The sequence below is a fragment of the Pleurodeles waltl genome, chromosome 9 (genome assembly GCF_031143425.1).
Source record: "Pleurodeles waltl isolate 20211129_DDA chromosome 9, aPleWal1.hap1.20221129, whole genome shotgun sequence".
Lineage (NCBI taxonomy): Eukaryota > Metazoa > Chordata > Amphibia > Caudata > Salamandridae > Pleurodeles > Pleurodeles waltl.
The window spans coordinates 873320200-873342084 of NC_090448.1; the positions used below are offsets into that span (position 1 = coordinate 873320200).

At 43.4% G+C, this 21885-nt stretch overlaps 1 protein-coding gene across 4 annotated transcripts in view; it reads right to left on the minus strand.

The window, feature by feature from the left end:
• The window catches only part of DGLUCY (D-glutamate cyclase), a 396105-nt gene that overhangs the window by 196821 nt on the left and 177399 nt on the right, over window positions 1–21885 (minus strand). Inside the window, exon 1 of one of the 4 annotated variants that reach the window (XM_069208182.1) lies at window positions 15740–15759. The exons of the other annotated variants lie outside the window; for them this stretch is intronic. The gene's annotated coding sequence lies outside the window, so the exon portion shown is untranslated. Of the gene's footprint in view, window positions 1–15739; window positions 15760–21885 lie in introns of those variants that run through there. 4 annotated transcript variants of the gene reach the window in all.

Genomic DNA, 21885 nt, shown 5'->3' on the forward strand with positions numbered 1-21885 from the left:
TGACCTGCAGCACTGGACAGGCTGTAGTGACCTAATTCAGCCAGCATATGTCGTCATGGCGGTAAGCGGTCGCAGCCACCGTGAAATGTCTCATTAGGTAACACTGCTGCCTCTGGGAGACTGGAGCCAATTGCGATCACCGCCAGCAGTGACGGTTCTGTACACGGCATACGTGACCGCCATTTTCTGCAGCCTAGCTCACTTGACTCCTGACACTCTAGCAAGTAAGACCTCCACTATGTGAGCTGCTGTGTACTGTCTCTGGGAGCAGTCATGCCACGTCCTGCAGGTGATAGGGCCCTAGCCTTCCACCCCATAAGGACTAGAGAGGCTGATGGATGAGGTTCTACCCCTGTATGGACAGCTTTATGGGGCAGCAGGTGAGCCCAATTTCATAGTCATGTGTGATAGGGGTGTGTGTGTGAGGGTGAATGGCGTATGTGTGCCAGTCAGGGAGTACATGCATGCAGGGAGCAAGGAGTATAGGCACGTGAAACGTTAGGATGGGTATGTGTGGGCATTTTGTGGGTCTGATGTTTAAAGTCCACAGCTGTTGGTATGGTGCCAGTCTACATAACTTTCTCCTTCTGTCTGTGGCACCCATGCAGCCCATCAAAAGAAGGGGATTTGGCATACCATCACCAAGCAAGTGCAGACCCTGGGAGTCCATGCCCGGCAGAGCACCCACTGTCACAAGTGGTCGGAGGACCTGAGGCGCTGGGCCCGGAAGACCACGGAGGCCCAGCTGGGGATGTCCTCCCAACGAGGGAGGGGTGCCCGTCGGACCCTAAACCCCGAAATGGCTGGCATTTTGGCAGTGGCCTACCCTGAGGTGGATGGGCGTCAGCACCACAAGGGGGTGAGTACTGACTGTATCCTGGGACTTGGCTGGCCATCATTGGGATTGGCTGCCTGCCAAAGTGGCATTGCAGTTAATGCAACATGTGCATCAACAACTGGGGAAATCGGCAATAGACACCCTTTCTGAGTATCTTTTGTAGTTGTGTCCCCATGCTCTACTGACAGTGGATTTTCATCTCCCTGTCCCATACCCTCTCAAAGTCAGTAATGTGTAGATGCACAAATGACATGGGCACGTGTGACTCCATCCTGGCCCTATGATGGATGTGATTGTCAGTAGTACCCTAAACATTGTGTATGACCATCTCCAGCCATCTGCTTCAGTGGCTCCGAGGTGTCAATCCACTCCCATCTGTGTAGCCAAACTGTATATATGACTGTGCGACTCTCCTTCCATCCCTGGGACTATGTAGATCATGTACAGTTGTGGCAGACTGGGAGTGGTTTGGGTATAGCATGACACATCTAATGTGAAGTGTCTAGGTCTGGTACTGGCCAACTCTGAGTTGCCCTCCATGATGGCTTAACTATACTGAATGGGCAGCCATGTGTAACGACAGGTAAGTGTTGTGTGCTCAGTGTTTGGAGTGGTCTTCACTGTGATGGACATTTGACAGCAGACATGGACTATTCAGGTGCTGTCACTGTAGGGGACTGCAGTGTATTGTTCTGTAATCTGCACATCCAGTGGGTGATAGAGGCATGGTGAGGTAAGATGTGTAATCAGGCATGGTCTTGATAGTGCCAGCTTAAGAGGGTTTAGGTTGGAATCATGGGGATGACTCATGCAGTGTTGTCCTACTTAGGTATTGCTGTAGGTGTAAGGGTTGCCAGGCAGGTGCGGGAAGTAGTGCCATGTCATGACATAGGTTATGTGTCCTTGCAAATCAGATTGCCTAGCCATGATATGTATAGTGACAGATGTACGATTAGCTGTGTCAATGGGAGGTATATGTTAACCATTTTGCCCCTTATATATATAACTCTCTCTCGTTATTTGCATTTGCATCGCCTGGTGGTGAAGAAGCATAGGCGAGTGGGGAAGCAGCAGCCCATGGTGTTGCGAAGGTTCTCATTATGCTAATGAAGCTACTGGATTTGGGAGACAGAATCACATGGATGGTGGGTACTAACTAGATTTCCACACTACAGGATGCCTGCTGGCCTAATCCGGGTTCTCCAGCTAACTAGCAGCGCCTCATCTCTGGCCAAGATGATTGTGCCAACTGGGCGCATGACAAGGAAGACTCCTCAGGGGAATCGTGGTCGATCAGATCCCATCCCTTTCTCTCAGTTACCAAAGGGTCTCATACAGGCAAAGACAACAGAGGCAGAATATAGTTCAATAGGGGTTTGCTGAAATAACTGCTTCTTAGATAAAAAGGCATGTATTGCAATAACTAGGATGATAAAACGATATAAAAACAATCAGGTTACTAACAGAGTAAAACACAAGAATAGTCCTACCATACTGTCACTAGGAGTGATGTATATATTTCTCCTACCTACACTATGTCTGAGCACAGCGTAATAAGCCTAATCTGCCCTTTGGGTTTCCCCCATGGGGGTACATCATCCCTCATACCTCGAGGAAAAAGCCTGTAGTCTAGAGAGACCCCATCCCCATGTAAAGCAGGGGTCCAGCAATCTAATCAGGTAGCTGCAGTGAAGCAATCCATACAGTCATTGTCATCTGGCTGGAATCTCCCTCTAACTTGTCTGGGACAAAGGGGTGTTTTTATAATAAAACAGCTGACATTCTAAGAAATAGTCCCCACGTATGAGTGTGTGTTTTCTGTGAATGTTGGAGACACAGCATACCACATTTGTAGGCAACCCTATCTCACTGTAGCCTTGGACAAAGCACAAAGGGCTAGATGTATCAAAGGATTTTGCATTCGCAAACTGTGCGAATCGCAAAATTCCACCATTTGCGAATGCAAAATCGCCTTTCAGAATGTATGAAAGGCATTCGCAGTGCAATTTCAAGGAATCGCTAAAATAGCGATTCCCTTGGGATCGCAAATAGGGAATACCTATTTGCATTTACCAGTGCACGTGTATCATGCATTTCCTAAATGTGAATTTGACATTTAGGAAATGTAATTACCACAAATTGGAGTTTTGTGGTAAGCATGTGAAATGTTTAAAAATGCATTTTTTTAAAATGACATGTTGCGCACACATGCCCTTAGGGCATGTGTGCACTTTACATGCCCACAAATATTTGTTTGGGGGTGCATCAAAGGGGGCCTTAGGCCCCCAGCACCCTGGGATTTGGATTACCGGAATTCGCAAATTCAGAAATGCAAAAACATTTGCACCTATGGGCCTACAGGTCCATACGGATGAATGGAGTTTCATTCCCTATTTGCGATTCGCTAATAGCGATTTAAAATTCTAAGAAATTGCTATTACCGTATCGCGATTTTCATACATTCAATTTTGCATTTCCTAAATAGCTATTACTTAAAATTAGCTATTTAAGAAATGCAATGCAGAGCTTGATACATCTAGCCCAAAGTGAAATAAATGCCCTACTAAGAACGTAATGCTTTCCTAGGCAAAAGTACAATGAGATAAACAAAATAAAACAGCACCAAAAATGGTCCTATTGCTAGAAAAATAAAGCAATGCTGAATAAAATGTAACAGGCTTAAAGTGCACAGCGGCAGGCCTAGTTAGTTTATAACAACGTGTTGAAAACATGGTTAAAATAGCTATACAACAAAGGGCCCTAGGAAGGTGGCACCACTAACACCGAGGGACCCAGTGGGACAGAGTGCCACAGGGGAGACCGGATCCAACACATCATCTTCGGAATCCTCCTCCAGTGGACACTCCCTGGCAGTGGTGAACCCATTGGGGACCACCCCAGCACCACCTCTGTCCACTACCCCCTTAACTAGCACCACCCTCCCAGTTGTTCCCCAACCAATTGCCCGTGCCCGCTCATCCAGGAGGGTGGGCATTCCTTCGCCGCAGGCACTTCTGCCCCTGCCCCAGTAAGCCCTGCTGCCCTCATTAAGGAGGCTATTGACCTCCTGAGGTCCATCTCTGTTGGTCAGTCAACCGTCATGAATGCCATCCAGGGACAGGCAGCTTAAGTACAACAGAGCAATGCATTCCTGGAAGGCATTCACAGTGCCATGGCTGGCCTCCAGAGATACTTTCAGGCTCTGGCCACCTCACTGATGGCAGCCAGTGTCCCTTTGTCTACTGTCCCCCTCCACCTACCTCTTCCCAATACCAAACCTCCCTCCCCACACCCATACTGAGCACACATTCACATAGGCATGCATCCACCTCAACAGACACGGTTGCCACTGACAAACACAAGCACACCAAGACCCACCACCGGCATGCATACAGACAACACACACATGAAGAAACAGCACCATCCACTACTTGCACAGATTCCCCACCACCCCCTCCTTCACAGACTCCACACCTGACACTCCTGCAGGCAGCACATCATCATTTGCAGATCCAGCCACCAGTCCCATCTTACCCACAGTCACAATATCAGACCCTCAGACATCCACCCCAGTAACCACATCTGCACTCACCACAACCGCGGACACCCCCACATGCAGCACATGTACTATACCTGCAGACACCACACCAACAGTCAGTCACCCACCCAGCATGGCATCTCCCAGCACCACCTCGCCCCCTTCCCAAGACACCTAAACGCCTGCACTCACCCACCCATCAGACACCCAGCACATACAAGCATTCCACGTACACACCTGCACCCAAGACAACCACAAAGACACATCTTATGACCATTCCTTCACCCTCCACTCCCAAAGCCTTTTCCTATAACCGCCCCTGTGTGCCTAAGAAACGTTTGAGTTTTTCCTGTTCCCTAGCCCTCTCCCACCCGGTGAGACCCGAGCCCTCTGTGTCCCTCCCCAAGTCCAGCGCTTCTACCTCTAAGTCCTTCCTTACCACTCCTGCTATTGCCCGTGCAAAAAGGTCACCCCCCCCACAAGGCCAAGGCCCCCCTCCAAAGGCCAGGCTCAAGGAACCCCCCCCACCCAAACCCAAACACCTTCCTCCCAAGCCCAAACCCAAAGACCCCCCTCCCAAGCCCAAACACCCTTCATCCATACACCACCCTCACTACTGAGGAGCCTGCCTGCCCCCTTGATGCCCCTACCCTGTGGAGGTCATTTTGCTGCCAGGAGTCAGGTTGGAGCACAGTGAGGTGCCTAATGTGCCTTTGGCACCTCGAACATTGGACTTGCCTATGGGCTACTATGCACAAAGTTCTATATTTATTTTGTTTACATAATACATCTGGGCCATCTAGATGTTGGCATCCATCGAACACTACTTGTCCTATCTTTCTTTCTCCATGTCGAATTTGTTTTTGTGTTGGTGATCCTTAGTTTGTGTGTGTGACATGTGTTGGCTGAACGTGCTGTTGTGCATGGCCTGCATGTGTGTGTGAGGCCTTGCCATCAGTCCCTCTGTGATGGGTGTGTATTGTGTGTGATATGATTGTGTAGTCACATGCATGTGTGTAGCTATATTGTGTAGTGTTCATGGTGCAATGTGTTATGTTGGTGTTTTGTGCCATTGTGTGGGCGTTCATGTGTGTGGTATTGGCTATGTCCTATGCATTGTGTGTGGTGTTGGTGTGGTGTAACAACACATTTGTTGTATTGGTGTGTGGTAGCGTTGGTTGGTTGTGCGTTGTTGTTACATGTTGTGTTTATGTGTTGTGATGTGGATGTGTGTGTTGAGAGTGGTTGGCGATGCGCCTGTGTAGTTGCGGTTGCGATGTGGTTGTGTGAGTCAGTGGTGTTGTGTATGAAAGTGTTTGACAGTGGCGGTATTGTGTGTGCGTGAGTCGGTGTGTGTTTGTCACATGTGTGTTGGCCGTGGTGTGTGTTGTTCGTGTGTATAGTATGTGTGTGTGTATGTCGAGGTGTGTGTGTTTGTATGGGTGTGAGTGTATGTGTGTCCGTCGCAAGGCGTCCCGGCTGTGTGTGTTGTGTGTGGTTGTGTACTAATGCCTTTCACTCCAGTGTGTGCTAGGTGTGTGTACTTAAGGTTGTTGATTTCACCGCCGTCGCTGGATCTGGAGTCATTGTACGAACAGGAGCAGTGGGAGGACTTCGAATTCTGGTTCCAAGCAGCTCCGGTCAGCTCTGTGTTCCTGAAGATGAGTGTTTCCTTTTATTTCATTTGTTTCCACCAGGGTTTTGGTGGTGGTGTGACTGCAGCAGAAACCCTGGTGGTGTGCAGACTCGTAATATGTCCAGTTGAAACATGGTCCCTGCTGATATGAAGGTGTCTACCGTTGTCCGTGGCGGTCAAACCGCACTGGAGGTCCTGGCAGTGTATTGGCTGTATTCTGTTGGGAAGACCACAATGGTCATAATATGGCGGTCTTTACCGCCAGGCTGCTGGCAGTGTGACCGCCGCCACCAACATGGCGATCCCGAGACCACCAAACTCGTAATGACCACTTTAGTGTAGGGTATGGATTCAATAAATGAAGAACATGGAAAAATAATTAACCTAGAATGTAACCTAAGCTATAAAAATGGCATGGGAAATAAGCTTACTGAAAAGACCCCATGATTATCTTAAAAACAGCAATAGTTTCATGAACCTCAAACTATATGGTCTTTCGGATTTACAGAAGGAGACAATAAATACAAATATTTCTCAACTTTCTTTAAAAAAAAAAAAATTTGACTTTCCAGCAGAAATTAAACACTAATATTTAAACCATCCCACGCTGTTCTCTTCAACCCACATAAAATCACTAGGCATAACAATAGAATGCTTAAAATACAGGCACACCACGGTGTTCTCAAAGTAACGTGGAAGGAAAATATATGAGTCTAGTATAGTCCACTGTATTTCTATGTCTCTGGTCAAATAAAGCTGACTCTTGCAGCAAAAAAATATTCTTAGACATGAAACTTATTAGGAGACACCTCTATAGATCTGAGAGGGCATCTACGACAACTCCAAAGAACTTAGAAACTTTAGAAACCTACTACCATGCATGGGCATGCTGTTCCTCCTATATGTCTCATGATGTTACATGCTTCACATCCACTGATACTTGTCAATTTAGTTTAGATGTGTATGCTACAAGGACTTCCATGTTTCATTTGTGTGTTAGGCCCATAATACAGTCCTCAATTAGGAGGAGTAGTGGGGCTTTAACAGTGAATAGCTTCAAAGCACTAACAGAAAAAAATAGCAATGCAATTTACAGGTGATGTACAACCTGAAAAATGCAAGAGAGAGACAGAGCGATGGGGAGGGAAAGCATATAGAAACCCACATATTATGTTATGTTATGCTATATGTATTTTTAAGGCTCACTATGTCCTATAAGGGTTTCCTGGCATTGAACACGTGTGTGTGTCTAGCCCAAACTAGGGTAAATTGGTTAACTGAAAATCCAGGGCTTCATCTTCTTGTGGAATTCAAGAAGAGAGGTGTCTCTAAAACAGAATGATGTAAGAGAACATCTGTCCTACTGATATGGTTCTGTGAATGTGTGCAAGTACAAGTCTGTGAAGCAAAGATGTTTGAGTGTCTGGCGGAAGTAGATGTGACTGTTCAGGTAGATGGGACCTACGTTGTATAGTACCATGGACATGTGTGAGGTATTTGAAATGAGCGTGTTTGTGTATTGGGAGCCAGTGGATGTCCCTGAGATGTGTGATGCAAGTTCTGTGTAGGAAGTTGAGGATTAGTTTGGCTGCAGAGTTCTGGATGGTTTGTAGTCTTTTGATGAGTTGCTTGGTGATCTCGACATAGAGGGTGTTCCCGTAGTCCAACATGCTGATGAATAGGATGCGAGCAAAGCTTTTTCTCGTGTTGCTTGGAACTCAATGGATGATTTTCCCCAGCGTCTTCAGGGTGTTTTAGCAGGACGCAGTGACAGCGCTGACTTCTGCGGTCATGTCCAGTTTGATACTGATGATGATTCAAAGGTTCCTATCATTGGTGCTGGGTGTGGGTCCAAGCTCAGCTGGCCATGAATTGGAGTGTCTTGGTGAGGAATTCTTGCCAAAGATCATTACTTCTGTCTTGGTGGTGTTGAACCCGAGACAGGTGGCTTTCATTCAGTGAGCGACTTCAGTCATGCAAGTGGTGAACTTGTTTCTTGTGTTGGGGGTACTGTGCGAGAGGAAGAGTAGGAGTTGTATGTTGTCTGCATAGGAGAGGATGTTGATGTCTTTTTGCACGGACGCCATTAGCCAGAGGGATCATGTATACATTGAAGAAGGTGAGGCTGAATGATGAACCTTGAAGCACTCCGCAGATGAGTTTGGGGGCTTCCGAAAGGTCTGCTCAGAAGTTGCAGATCTAGCGGGCAGTGAGTCCTTGGATGCCAATCACATGCAGGAGCCTGATGAAGATGGGGTGTGACAGATCTGCCAACTTAACACTAAATATTGTTGTGCGAAAAAGGAGCATGGCCTTGGAGGATGAAGACTCGTGCCCAAATGCACATTAAGAGGCAATCACCTCTCCACAAATCTCCCCACACCCTGTGCAAAAAAAACAAGGGTGTCCGAGGCTGCTGCTGATGCTATGAAGTGTTTTCACACCCCTTAATGGACACCAGCTGCTTACAGTCTGCAAAGACTAGCTGAAAAGCCACTTTGTGAAGTGGTTTCAAGCTCACCATGCCTGCCACCATGTGATTTTAGTTCCTCACCGGGAGATTGTGTGAAGGAGCAGAGATTGTATGACACACAGTGGCACCGTGTTAGTTGGCAGGTCTAGTGTGAGTCTGTGTCAAATGCAGCAGAAAGGTCCAGGAGGATAAGGTCTGATTATCTCCCCTGTTAGTGATCATGTGGATGTTGTTTGTGGCGGTAATGAGTGCTGTTTCTGCACTATGGTTGGGCATGAATCCAGGCTGCATGGTGTTGAGAATCTAGGGGTCAGTGAGGTGTTGGCTGAATATTTTCTCTGATGCTTTGGCTGGGTATGGTGGAAAGGAGATGGGTCTGTAGTTGGAGAGTGTGGCTGAGTAAGAGCATGTTTTCTTGAGCAGAGGCATGATGGTAGCATGTTTCCAGGTGTCCAAGAATGTTGCTGAGTCGAAGAAGGAGTTTAGATGGGTGTTAGCACACTGCTGATCGGTAGGAGACTTTTGATGAATTCGTAGTGGGGCAAGGGTCAGATGGGACCAACCTCCTGAATGGTCTTCATTGCAGCAGTGGTTTTGATGCTGGTAGTAGCAGGCCATGAGATCTGGATTTGTTCTTCGTCCATGATGAGACGTTTAGTTGTGACTGCGACAGGGTCTGGTTGAGCATCAAAGTTGCTGAATACGGAGGTGGTTTTCTTATAGACTAATTCTGAGACCATGTTGCGAAGGGGCTAGCGTTGCCGGAGGAGGCCAGAGGCTCTGTGAAATCTTTGATGGCGGCGAAGATTTCCTTGCTGCTATTTATGCTGGCGTTGATGCGGTTTAAAAGAGCTGTGCGCTGGTGTTCCGTATCTGCTGGTGGTAGCATCTTAGGGAAGATGAGTCCATCCGTGGTGTCACACATCAGAAAAATCTTTATAGCTTGTTGTTGTAAACATTCTTTATAGCAGCCTATTTGGAAGAATGGCTGCAACATACCTAATTTGTGAATGAATGGCACGGGCGTCAAGAAGCCCGATAAACAGGGAAGAGTAAAGAGCTAGTGATGAAGGACCCCAGCCTAAATAGCCAACCAGCTCAGTGTTATTGTGATTTCAACAACCATTTGTTCTTAAGTTACTGGAGCTCTTCATCTCAAATGGTATAGCATGGGTAAAGTACAGAAGCAACAATCACGTTGAGTCCCAAGACAGAAAGGGCTATGGAATGGCAAACAATTACAGTACAGTACCGGTCTACAAGGTTATAGTAGTTTTTCCAATTTCTAGCCATTAAACTGAGGAAGATGGTACACATATTAATTAAACGATGAAAAAACAGGTTTTTACCCAGGATAAGTGATCTTCCTCTAACACAAGGTTTATTTTTGCTTTAATGTGATTGTTGAAAATCGATATGAAAGACAAATAGAAGAGGTACTGCTTAAGGAAAATGATTAATGACACACTTTGAACTTCTAAACAAAGAACAGTGCTCCTCAATCCAATAACAGGAACCAAGTTGTATACAGTTAGGAACAGGGGTTCCTGAAAGGATAACGAACTCTCACCCCTCATTGTGGCATGCTGATCATCAGATACCCCATCCAGCACTGGGACAATTCTATATTTTAATTAACTTCTGATATGCCACAGAGCGGGGGAAAAGTGTATGAGGATCCATGTTCAATTACAATTGTGCCCATAGGTGGGCTAGCACTCTGGTGTCCGGCTCATTTGTACCACCAAGTCCAGAAGTTTGAAAATCATAGGGGTGTTTGTCTCCAACTTAAAACCTGGGTACCCTCACCTCTTGTTAACTGTGCAAGAGCAAACCTACATTCCAGTTTCAGCTACGTGGGAAACATAAACGCCCTCTCTTTCTGCGTAAACACATGATGCTTTGCTACTGAGCATGAGTCAGACAGTGATGATCCCTTCAGACAAAACATAAAATATACTGAGATCCGTTTCTTGGGTCTTGCCTATAGTTGTAGTTGTCTATTGCCAAAAGACCTTTTCTGGACCACATTTAAAACGTATAGTGGGCTTAGACCCAAGCAGTTGCTTTTTTGTAACTCTCATTTACTAGCTTCTTGCTATGTGGCTTTACTTCCTCGTATGTGTGTTCCTCACCCAAAAGGATAGCCTATTTACCATCCGTTTGATTAGATGAATTGTATCCTCCCGTTTCTGACATTCAGCGTACTTCTTTTTCCTTAATAAATCCGTGACAGTGCTTGTGTTATTTTCCACTTTAAATACCTGCCTTCTGAACATTCTGTATTGCTCTCTCCTCCACACCAGCCTCGGCTCGTCCACTGTTAACACTTTACTTCCTCCCCATTTCCCCCCTCTAACTCAAGCTCCCTTGTTACTCCCCCACTCATATGTTGTTGCTCCAATCCCTATGTTGATTTCTCCCTCATCCGCTCTTCCTCTGCCCCCCCCCCACCGTACTCCTGTCCCATCTGAATATTTATATGCGCATTTTTTTTTCGGGGGGGGGGGGGGCAGCAGCTGCCATTTGGTGCAGGCCCACCACGTTTTCTAAAAGCACTTTAATGCAAGCAAAAATTATTCATTTTTTTATTTACTGCTCCATGTTCCATCCGTCATGTTGGAACGGTAAATAAATCTAAAAAATAATGAATAAAATGATGTCCACATTATTCCGTAGGAGTGCTTCTGTATGTGACGCATTAATGCATACATCATTACGCACGTATGCGCATTTGTTATCAAGAATGCATCCTCACATCTAAGTGCATACAGACTGATCAGGCCATGGGCAGTGTCATGATGTAAATTGCAGACGTGCATCCATGCATCTTTCTTTCTTTTTCCAATACTGCACAGCATTGGCAAAAGCACTCACAAACCAACAGATCGAAAAAGCTAGACATTTTGGCTTTGCTAATGCTTGTCTATCAAGCATACTCACATTAATCCTAAATGGGATTTAGAAGCCAGAGCTTCTGATTTTCCTCCATCTCACCCCCGCCACACACCTGTATGAACATTGCAAAGGTATCAGAAGATAGAACAAGCCAAACTATTGGTAAACATTCGCAGTGGTCACGTGTTAGGGGACATACACATAATACATACACACACGTAAGACGTTTCTAAAGTTGTCATGCAAGCTAGCTCTACAAAGTACAACAGAGGTAAGACGTGAACTGCGGTGCAATTATCCCCAGATGCGCTCAGAAGCACAGAGGCCACAACCAGAATAAGCATATCCTGCCCATGTTCTGTAGTTAGTCTAATGTTCCTACACATCTTTTAATTTGAACACAAAGTACAGAACGTGTTATTCATAAAGATCTGTCTTCACCTCTTTTCCTAGACGTCTTCGTCCGTGTCGATTCATTTTATATGCGTTCCCAAATCCACATAATCCATCAAGGCAAGCAGCACATCTCAGGACGTACCACCCGGGGATTTTTCAAACAAAGGCCTTCCTCACAGCAATGCGAACAGTCGAATCCATGCATGTTAATGCTAAAAGACACGGTGGTATATGCAATCTCTCCTGTACAATCTCATCGTATACCATACCATACCATACCTATAAACCACATCTGGGCATTAGTGCTCTGAACATGCAATTTTGTGGCATCAGTAAGCGATTCTTGGCCTCCCCCTCACAATCAAACATTGGCATTGTAATGTTCCGTTTTACAAAAACAAATTCCTTTTTTTTTATTGGCGTAGTTGTAATGCTCCCCTCCCCTGCAAGGGACCATTTTGGTGTCTGCATGCTTTGATGTGTGTAACATAGAAACCAGCCCAGATAAATGTGCTTATCACGAAGGACTTTGAACATGCTGACACCCATCAATTAATCAATCGGTAATTGTGGTAATTGTTAAGTACGTAGCTTCTTCAAACAGAAGCGTCCCGGGGATCAAAACACACACACACCTGCATTAAACAACACAGCTTTGAGTTTTCTTTTAAGGATGGTCAGTGACTCAGACCAGCACAGTTTGGGTGGGAGACTGTTCCAAAACTTGGCTGTAAGAACTGTGAATAAACTTCCTCTGCAGCGTGTCTTCGAGAATTTAGGAATCCGCAACAGGCAAAATTTATTTGACCTTAATATTCTCTCGAGTGTACTGTCAGTCTGTTCTTCAAATAGCTCGGGGCAGCTCCGCCAAATGCTCCAAACGCAGGGTCAGAGCTTAAAATTTAAATGCGCTGCGCCACCGGTGGCCAGTGCAACTGCTGTAAATGTGGATAGATATGTTGACAGTAGCGGCCTCTCCTTATAAGTCTAGTCGCTGTTGCTGGAGCACCCATGGAGGTGTTCTTCCCTTCTTGGGTTCAGAAACCGCAAGCACTTTAGTGAGACACTATACCTTATACCACCTACTAGAAGTCTACTAGATCTTTGGACACAGTGTGGTATATGGATTAATTCAATTTAAACCAACAACATGAGATACGTAAACACTTTTAAACACCAAGATCAATTTAACCATAAAACAAACGCCAAACTGAATAAAGTTTCAAAGCTTTATTACAACCACAAAGCCAATGTAGCATAAATGGTGCACAAAACTATGGGCCAGATGTATGAAAATATTTTGCACTCGCAAACGGTGCGAATCGCTAAATTCGGCCGTTTGCGAGTGCAAAAAAGTGGTCTGCAATGCATGAAAGGCATTCGCAGACCACAAAGCAGAAATCGCTAAAATTGCAATTCCTTGCGACCTGGATTTTGCGAGTCGTAATTTGTGATTCGCAAAATCCAGGTCGCAAGGCAATGCTGCAAAAAATCGCAAATTGCGATTTTTTGCAGAATGGCATTTTGCACATGCAAAATACCATGATATCAAACCAGGTGGTAACCTGGTGCAAAATTAAAAAATGCAGTTAAACTGCATTTTTAAATTGAACATGTAAAGCACACATGCCCTTTTGGCATGTGTGCACCTTACATGTCCCCCAAAACATTTTTGGGGTGCAGCAGGTGGGGATTTTGCATTTCCAAAATTGCGATTTCTGGTTCAGAAATCGCAATTTTGGAAATGCAAAAAATTCGCAGCTATGGGCCAACAGGCCCATAGCTGTGAATGGGGCCGGTATCGCAATTTGCGATTCGGTAATAGCATTTGCGATTTTTAAGAAATCGCTATTACCGAATCGCAAATGTGATACATGGCACTTTGCGAGTCGGAAATAGCGATTTCTTAAAAATGGGCTGTGATGATACATCTGGCCCTATGTTTCAAACGTACATGAAAACCGTAGGTCGACCAAAACGCCTAGAGATTAAGCCTGCCTAGCATCAATACTATTAAGCACTCCAAGAGAATAACACAAATTAACAGAACTATAATATGCACATTAAATTCAGATTTCAAAGCCAATTATGGTATCATCAGTAAATCAACAAAATTCAGTTAATAACAATCGGTTTTCAGAGGTGTACCACCTGTATCTCTAATATGAATTTGGACTTGCATATGTGGGAACGGGCTAACGCATGCAGGCAAAAGAAAAGACAAAAATAATTTGGAAGAATCATCTAACTAGGGTAACTCACTATAAAATATACTGGTGCAATTATCTAAACTGAAAAGGAAACAAGAAACCACATTATTATAGATTATACCTCTCCTCGTGGGACAGCAGACAGGAAAGTTTCGAAAAGCAGAACGTCAACAGTTTCACAGCATCAGTACATAGCAGCATCAGGACAGTGCAGAACATGAGCTGCACATGGGGCAGGTCAGTGTTTCAAAATGTATTTGGGGGCGTATTAGTTCTGAACAGCATAAATAATCGGACATATAATACTAAAAAGAAATTCATAACATTTAGATTAAATATAGCAGAAGCCTTGGAGAGTGACAGGAAGTGACTGCATGAACACCCAAGAATAACTCTGACAGACTCCCACAAACTAACAGACTGACTAAAAGTTTCAAAGTTTCAAAAGTTTCTCCTTAACTAGGAATGTCCCCAAATTTCTGATTTGTCCTCCAGGTGGGCTCATCTTGCGCACAGCAAACCTGGAGGGGGTTGCTCACGTCAACTTTAAGAAAGTGTGGGCGGATACAAGGAAGCTTCTAAAGGTATGGGATGGCCTCCCATTATCCATAATTGGTAGGTCAAACACTTCAAAGATGATTATTCTCCCAAAGTTTACTATCTTGTTTAACACAATCGCTTTAGAGTTTAAATCAGGCTGGTTTAAAAAACTACAGGGGGACCTGACCTTGTTTGTATGGGCATCCAAGGGAGTCTGGATTGCGTGGAAAAAACTATGCAAGAAGAAGGAACATGGGGGATTGTAGCACCTGATTTTTATAAATATCACCTTGCCTTCCGGTTAAGAAATGTGAGGTGGCTACTAAATGACAGACTTAACTTCACCCCTCTTTTGAAAGCAATGACCCAACATCTTTCGGAGGCAGGAGACCATTTTCTAAATAATTTTTGGTCACCCAAAATACTTTAAAAAGATTCGGCTAAAGTCTCTGACAGCAGCCTGCAGAATATGGTTTTAAGTTTGGTGTACCTTAGGGATGTCATATTACAGCAGCATGGCTCCCATTTGGGATTCACCAGGCACCCCTGAAAGTCTTCAAGATAAACTATCACTTTCTTTAAGTATAAATGGGGTGGTGAAGTGGGGACAAATAATAGAGGATTATACTCTGGTATCCTGGTCCACATTTACGGAGCAAGTAGGGGGTTCGATTTCTAAATTCAAGTACTATCAGCTGGCAAGCTGGACTAATACCCTAGTGAAGGAAGGGACAGGGAAGAGTAGTTGGGAGGAGAAATTACTTCAGAAATCTGTTTATCAAAAGAGGTTGTTTTATGGTACTGGACGCTAATAGAGGCAGGGGAAGAGTCCCTATCCCTTCCGGAGAAGAAGTGGGGAAAGGACTTGCCAACTCTGAACGTCACTAATCTCTGGCAAGTATCAATGTCTACACTCTGGTTTACAGATAAATCTGCTTCTCTAAAGAAAGAAAAAACATTTGTTTATACTACATGGGATGTATTTGTCGCCAGAGAAGTTAACAGCCCTGGGAAGGGCTAAAAGAAATTACCCTCACTGTGACGAAGAGAGAGCAAATGATCTTCACATGTTCTGTCAGTTCCGAAGCTTGAAAAGCTGGAAAACCGTGGATAAGGTGCTTAAGGAGGTAATTAGTCCAGAAGTTAAGGTAAGCTGCTCAATGATAATTTTGGGGGTGCTTGATGAAGAAATGCAAAGTAAGAAGCTTACCAGACACCAAAGACACCCGTTGTTTGTGTTAGTACTTCTAGCCAGACGAGAAATCTGTTTAAAGTGGGCTCTCTCATTGGCTCCAACTGTACATGAATGGCTGATGGCGATTATTAATCTATGATGTTCAGAACTGAGTGGCACCCCTAGTAAAAGAGATGAGTTTTGGTTACTTAGGAAAAACAGCTACTAAGACATAGGTCATTTTGGGTAGAGTATGGGCCCTGTTGAGTCTAACAAATGGAGTCCAATGATTAAGAATTTTTCCACAAGGACCTCCCCGTCCATGAGACTGTTTTGTGAGGCGACAGATGTGTGTCAACTGCTCGGGACTCGAGGGTACTGATAAGACACCACCTTGGTCCTGAGTGGCATGTGGGCAGAGGGTGCGTCGAGGGAGGGCGGGGAAGTCTCCCCCGCAAAGTATTTCCATGACCCCCCCTTAGCCAGGGTGGGAAACTATGAGGACAAAAAATAAATAAACACCAATAACCAACACACAATTAGGATTCCAGACACACATCAGGTTTGCAGCTATTCCGTATTTCCTCAGGAAAGATGTGTAGTCATCTCAATGAATTCATACATTTCTGCCAAAATGTGATACTTATTTGTCGATTGCAACTTTGGGATTCTTTCTAACAGCTTACAGGATAATCTGAACAGTTCTCATACGAAATGAAAAAGGCTTCCTGTCTTATTCGACAGCTAGAACAAATACAGTTACATTTGTTAACATCAAAACATGTCTTGGTATTTAATACAATAGGACATTCACAAACAAGCCAGCAACGTAGGAATTAATTCAGGTCAGAGGGAAAAAGAATAAATATGTATTTTTCCTCTACTGCAAAAAATGAATCTTCAGGCCAGGTCTAGCTAAGAAAGCCTAAATACAAATTAATACAATTAATACACATAAATTCTATTGCGCACCTTACAATTTGAATCAAATATGTAAAGCAAATTTAATTGCAAACATTATTCACAACATATTAGTACATAATTGAAACATGCATTTATTTCTCTGCACACATGTATCTCATGTTAATAAATTTATTTAAATCAATATACGTATGACTAATTCATGTTCGTTTAATACTCATAATATATTTAATTTCCAATATTCATCTAATAATAATACTTTTAATATTAATTCATGTCAGTAACTCACTCAAATATGAATGCACAACATCTTTGTATGACAAAATGTTTTGTCAAATAAGAATAGAGGCCACATTGTCCACCATGATTCAAACATGCACATTTTACATTTCATGTTAATCTCTCTGGTAGGCTTTGAAGGTTTATAAGTCACCATATGCTAACTTCTATGCCACTAATGTATTAGTAAAATTTGATCTCTATCACTGTATTCTGGATTAACTATAGCTTGCGTATCAAGCCTGCAGGCTAGCCGAGATAGAGACTCTTGGGGTAGTCCAATCAAGAAGATACCATAGAGTGGACTACCATTTTCAGAGTCTTTTCTGGGACCAAATTACGGAACTTTCCTATGGTTTTTAGTTTCTGGAAGTAGACCGAAGAGATCTGTTCGATTTGAGTGGCGCAGGAGAGTGTTGATTTAAAAATGATGCCAAGATTTCTTTCAGGAGTTGGCATGTGGGGGGCTGGGTTTAGTTCATTGGGCACCAGAGGTTCAACAGAGGACGCCTAACTTGACTGAAAACAAAAACTTTTGTTTTATAGGAAGACAATTAGACTCTATCCAAGCCGCGAATACTTTAAGGCACTCTTTAAAGTTGTGAAAGGCTGCCTCCAAGCCATCCTGAAACGAAAATTGCAATTGAGTGTCATCTACATATGACACTATCTTTACACTCCAGGTTTCGATCAGATAAGCCAAGGGGGCAAGGTAAAAGTTGAACAAGAACGGGCTCAGGGCAGATCCCGACGGTACCCCTCTCACTAGCGGTTTAGATGCTGAGGAAAATGGGTGTAGATACAAACGTTGGGATCTGCCCGCTAGGGAGGATTTGAGCCAAGAGAGGGCCTTGCCCTCAATTCTTGAACCCCTGAGTCTGTTCAACAGGACGAAATGGGACACTGTGTTAAATGCAGCAGACAAGTCAAGAAGCAACACCATGACAGGTGTGCTATTATCGAGATTCTACCTAACAAACTCAGCCACCTCCAAGAGGGCTGACTCTGTGCTAAAGCCCGTACTGAGGCAGACTGAGAGTCGTGGAGGAGGACATTTGTTTCCACAAAGGTAGATTCATTTTGGTTCACCATTTTCCCCAAAATTTTGGCAGGGGAAGAGAGATGAGTCTAAGATTACTCAAAACACCAGGGTCTGCATCCGGCTTTTTAAGAAGTTGCAAAAGAGACGCCTAATTTCAAGATGCAGAAAATACCAGGGATGTCAAAGAGGAGCTCCAGATTTTAATAAGGTAAGGACTGAGATAGTTTATTTTACCCATGAAATAAAGGGTCTTGGAAACTGACCTTCTTGTGATTTTTAGGTCTTGGTTTCAGCAAACCAACTCTCAATGAGATCTCGGAGACGGACCTGCCTGTGATATTTAGGTCTTGGTTTCAGAAAACCATCTCTCAACCAGATCTGTTGTTTCCAATATAATTAGAGTGGGATTTAGGTCCATTGCCTTCAACTTTTGACTTTTTTGACTAGTATCTTTCGGCCACTGGCATTTGGCAATAACATCTCGGCTCAGTCCAGAGGAGTACAGCTCTTCCACCTAATGCTACTGGCTGTTTTAGGGTATCCTTTTGCTGCCAATGGAGTGCACCAATTGCATTACATTAGGAACTATTTTACATTTCCCCACCTCTCACTACTTTTCTTTACTTTTTTGTTTATCCCTCCCAGTCCTAACTCCTTTTCCTGTGTGTCGGTTTCATGTTACTACCTTCTACCCCTGCTTCTTTTCTTGTTGATAATTTTTCCACCCACCCATTCCTCATTCTCCTCTGTGTCAGTTTATTGTGCCTCCTGCTTGTCTCTCACTAATGTTGGTCTCCCACGTTTCTCCTCTTCTCACTATTACATTAATTGGAGCTCCCTAATTCATTTAACACATCAAGAGGGTGCTTCTATCTCGATGTTGCGTATATTTCTTGTTTTATCCTCATATTTCCTGTGGTAGTCGTTGTAATTGTTTATGACCCCAACATGCACATTGGTGTCATAGTTGTAGTCCTATTATGTTAATGGCATGGATATTTCTTTTGATGTGAGAAGGAGGTATATATTGTCCAAGGAAATTATACAAAAATTGAGGCACACCTAGATTTTATTTTCTCACATTAACCTATTCAAGATTTCAAAAGTTGCACTGATGTTCAGAATGTTTTAAGCACACCTTTTGCCAAGTACCTAGACAGATCAGTGGAGAAAGCCTAAGTTCTCCTTCTTCAACCTTGTGCCCCCTAGACATCACTTTATAATCCCCATGTTGAAAAATGAGAGCCTGAGAAACTCAAGTCCATTTTCTGTTCACTGGGCATGCATGAGGGACTGTATGTGCTGTCATGCCTTTCAACAGTGTACATCTTTTCAGCTCTCTAAGAAAGGTGAATTGAAGATGCAATTACAGGTCACTGTCATTACCCATTCATAACATATTCTCTGCTACGATTGCAGCTAATGTTCCAAAATAGAGGTTGTCTTGTGATGTAAACATTCCCAATGGTAGCCAGTGGTGGCCTTGGTTTCTCTCATTTACACCAGTGACCATGTCTATGATCCAGGTCAACAAGACAAGGTACGCCCGAACTAGTGTACTATGCAAAGCATACATGGTCCTCCAAATAGTTAAGGCAACGAGCTATTATAAATATTCCCTGCTCCTTCTTGACTTCCCTTGTATGCAGGATGGTGAGATGTTTTGAAGAAAGTCCGTTCATTGATGGACTGCAGATCTTACAAATTTACCTTGGCTGACTGTATATTTTGCTATCTCCCATTTGAAGACGACACAAAATATGACAAAACCCACATTGGGACTGGGTGGCCTAATAATGTATGAATTACCGATCTTAAAAATGGCCCAAGAGTTTAACAACTAGAATGAATTACATTAATTGATTCTTTTGAAAAGAAACTTACATTACATTATTACATCCCCTCTAGTCTTTTTCATTGGGTACATCTAAATGTGCTTCTAGAAATTACCAATATCTTCCACCAGTGAGTTTGACGGGTGCAACACAAAAAGAGAAGCTTTAAGACACCTCATTGGTAATCTACAACATATCGAAAGGCATGACATGAAAATGTAGGTGTTATTTTGGTTGAATTCATTTGTTTCTATTGTAAAGTACTTATTACTCTCAAAAGTTTTTTTTTTCCCATTCATTCCCTTTGAGAAATGATGGGTTACAGAGACTACTAAATTAATTAATATCATGTAATTCAATTTATCATTAGTGTTTGAATGGCTGTGTGTTCCCTGTTCCCAAGTCTCCTTAGCAAGTACTGCATTTCATTGTTAAAATAATATTTTAGGAAGCGAGACGTCTCAAACTTGCGGTTTTCAATAACATTGATGGTCCAATTGATGCACTGCCTTGAAGTTAATCGATACAAAAATGTTTCCCCGAAACATTGTGGTTGAACTCAAACATAAGACAATTTCTTTGTTTATTGTAGTGGAAACGACATTTCAAAGGGTAGAGAACCATCTATCTCCAGTTTGATTGTCTGTATCCAACCCATGTTGTTGATTGGTTGTCTACTGTGTCTTAACTAAGTGACCCATCACAAAACCACAATCGCCATCGCTTTGCTTCTGTATATAGTTCTAACATTACTGGGGGCTTTCACAAAGCAGTTTCACTTCTTCCCTATCAAACAGCATATAATCTCACCCTTTTCAAATTTCTAGACATGACTTAATGGAACTCAGGTTAGCAGTTTAGACAAAGAGGCCAGGGATCAAATGGCCATGAATTCTGATTAGCAATTTAAAAAAAGAGAATTGAGGGACATTGGGTGGGACATGAACTTCTAGTCTTATCTAGCCTTTCTCACACACATTCATATTTAATATTTTTTAGGTTGTATACAAAACATACCTTCCTAAATTAGTAGGCAGGATATTTTGCCAAGATCAAGAACTGTTTAGTTGACTGTAAAGTGCTGGATGGTGCACCACATATGTTGTCTAAGGTTGGGATAAAAATTCCTTTAAAGGGAACCTCCCACAGTAAAAGATAACAATAATAATGAAACACAAATCCCATGTATCACTCTGCCTTCATTTTTTCTGAGCCCCAAAGGAGGAGGACCAAACCTTTGCATTTGCTGGTGAACATGATTGCCCAGTGTCCTTGTCCACAGCTCCAAGACCTCACCCACAGTACCAAAATAAGCCACCTATTCTGCTGTCAGATTACTCTCTGCAGTTGCTGCGTATGGCTGTACAGTTAAATGTGTTGGTACACCTGAATCTGAGTTTTCTTCCTAAATGTGTCCTTACACTTAGTATTTCCGCACTCCTGCATAAAAGCGGGTTTGTACTTAAATGTGATAATGTAATGCTGCTTAATATGTACTAAAGGTGATTTTACAATCGAAAGTGGTTTTGTACTCATGTTTCAGGAAATATAGTAATCTGGGTATCTTCCCATATGAAAGGCAGAAAATGACCTGATTAAGTCACTAAACCTAACATACTGCAAGTAAGCAGATAACAGGTGGATTATCTTAAAACTGGAACTGCCAACCTCTCCAAACACACAGACACATCATTGATGTGGATGAACGGATGATGATGACCCACCTTAAACTTAGTTATGACATGCAATGGAGTAATTACCAGTGTACAACAATTTACAACAATCTGGGCAAGGAACTAGAGCCGCCTACAGTAACATCAAGAAAGTTACAAAAACTCAATGTGGGCACACACTTCAAACTATCCCTGATCCCACATGTCAAAATAAGTCACAAGGCATCATAGGATGCAGATGCTACAACGCTTCTTTCCCTCACTAGGGATATCCACAGAAATTAAAGACCATTCTAACACTTACAATGTCAGTGGTAGGCTGTGAAAATGGCCTACATCTATGGGCTCCCAGCTTCTTGCTATGCAAATTGCAAAGGATCCACAACACCACAGCAAATCTGTTATTACAGCCCCTTCCAACAGGATACTACA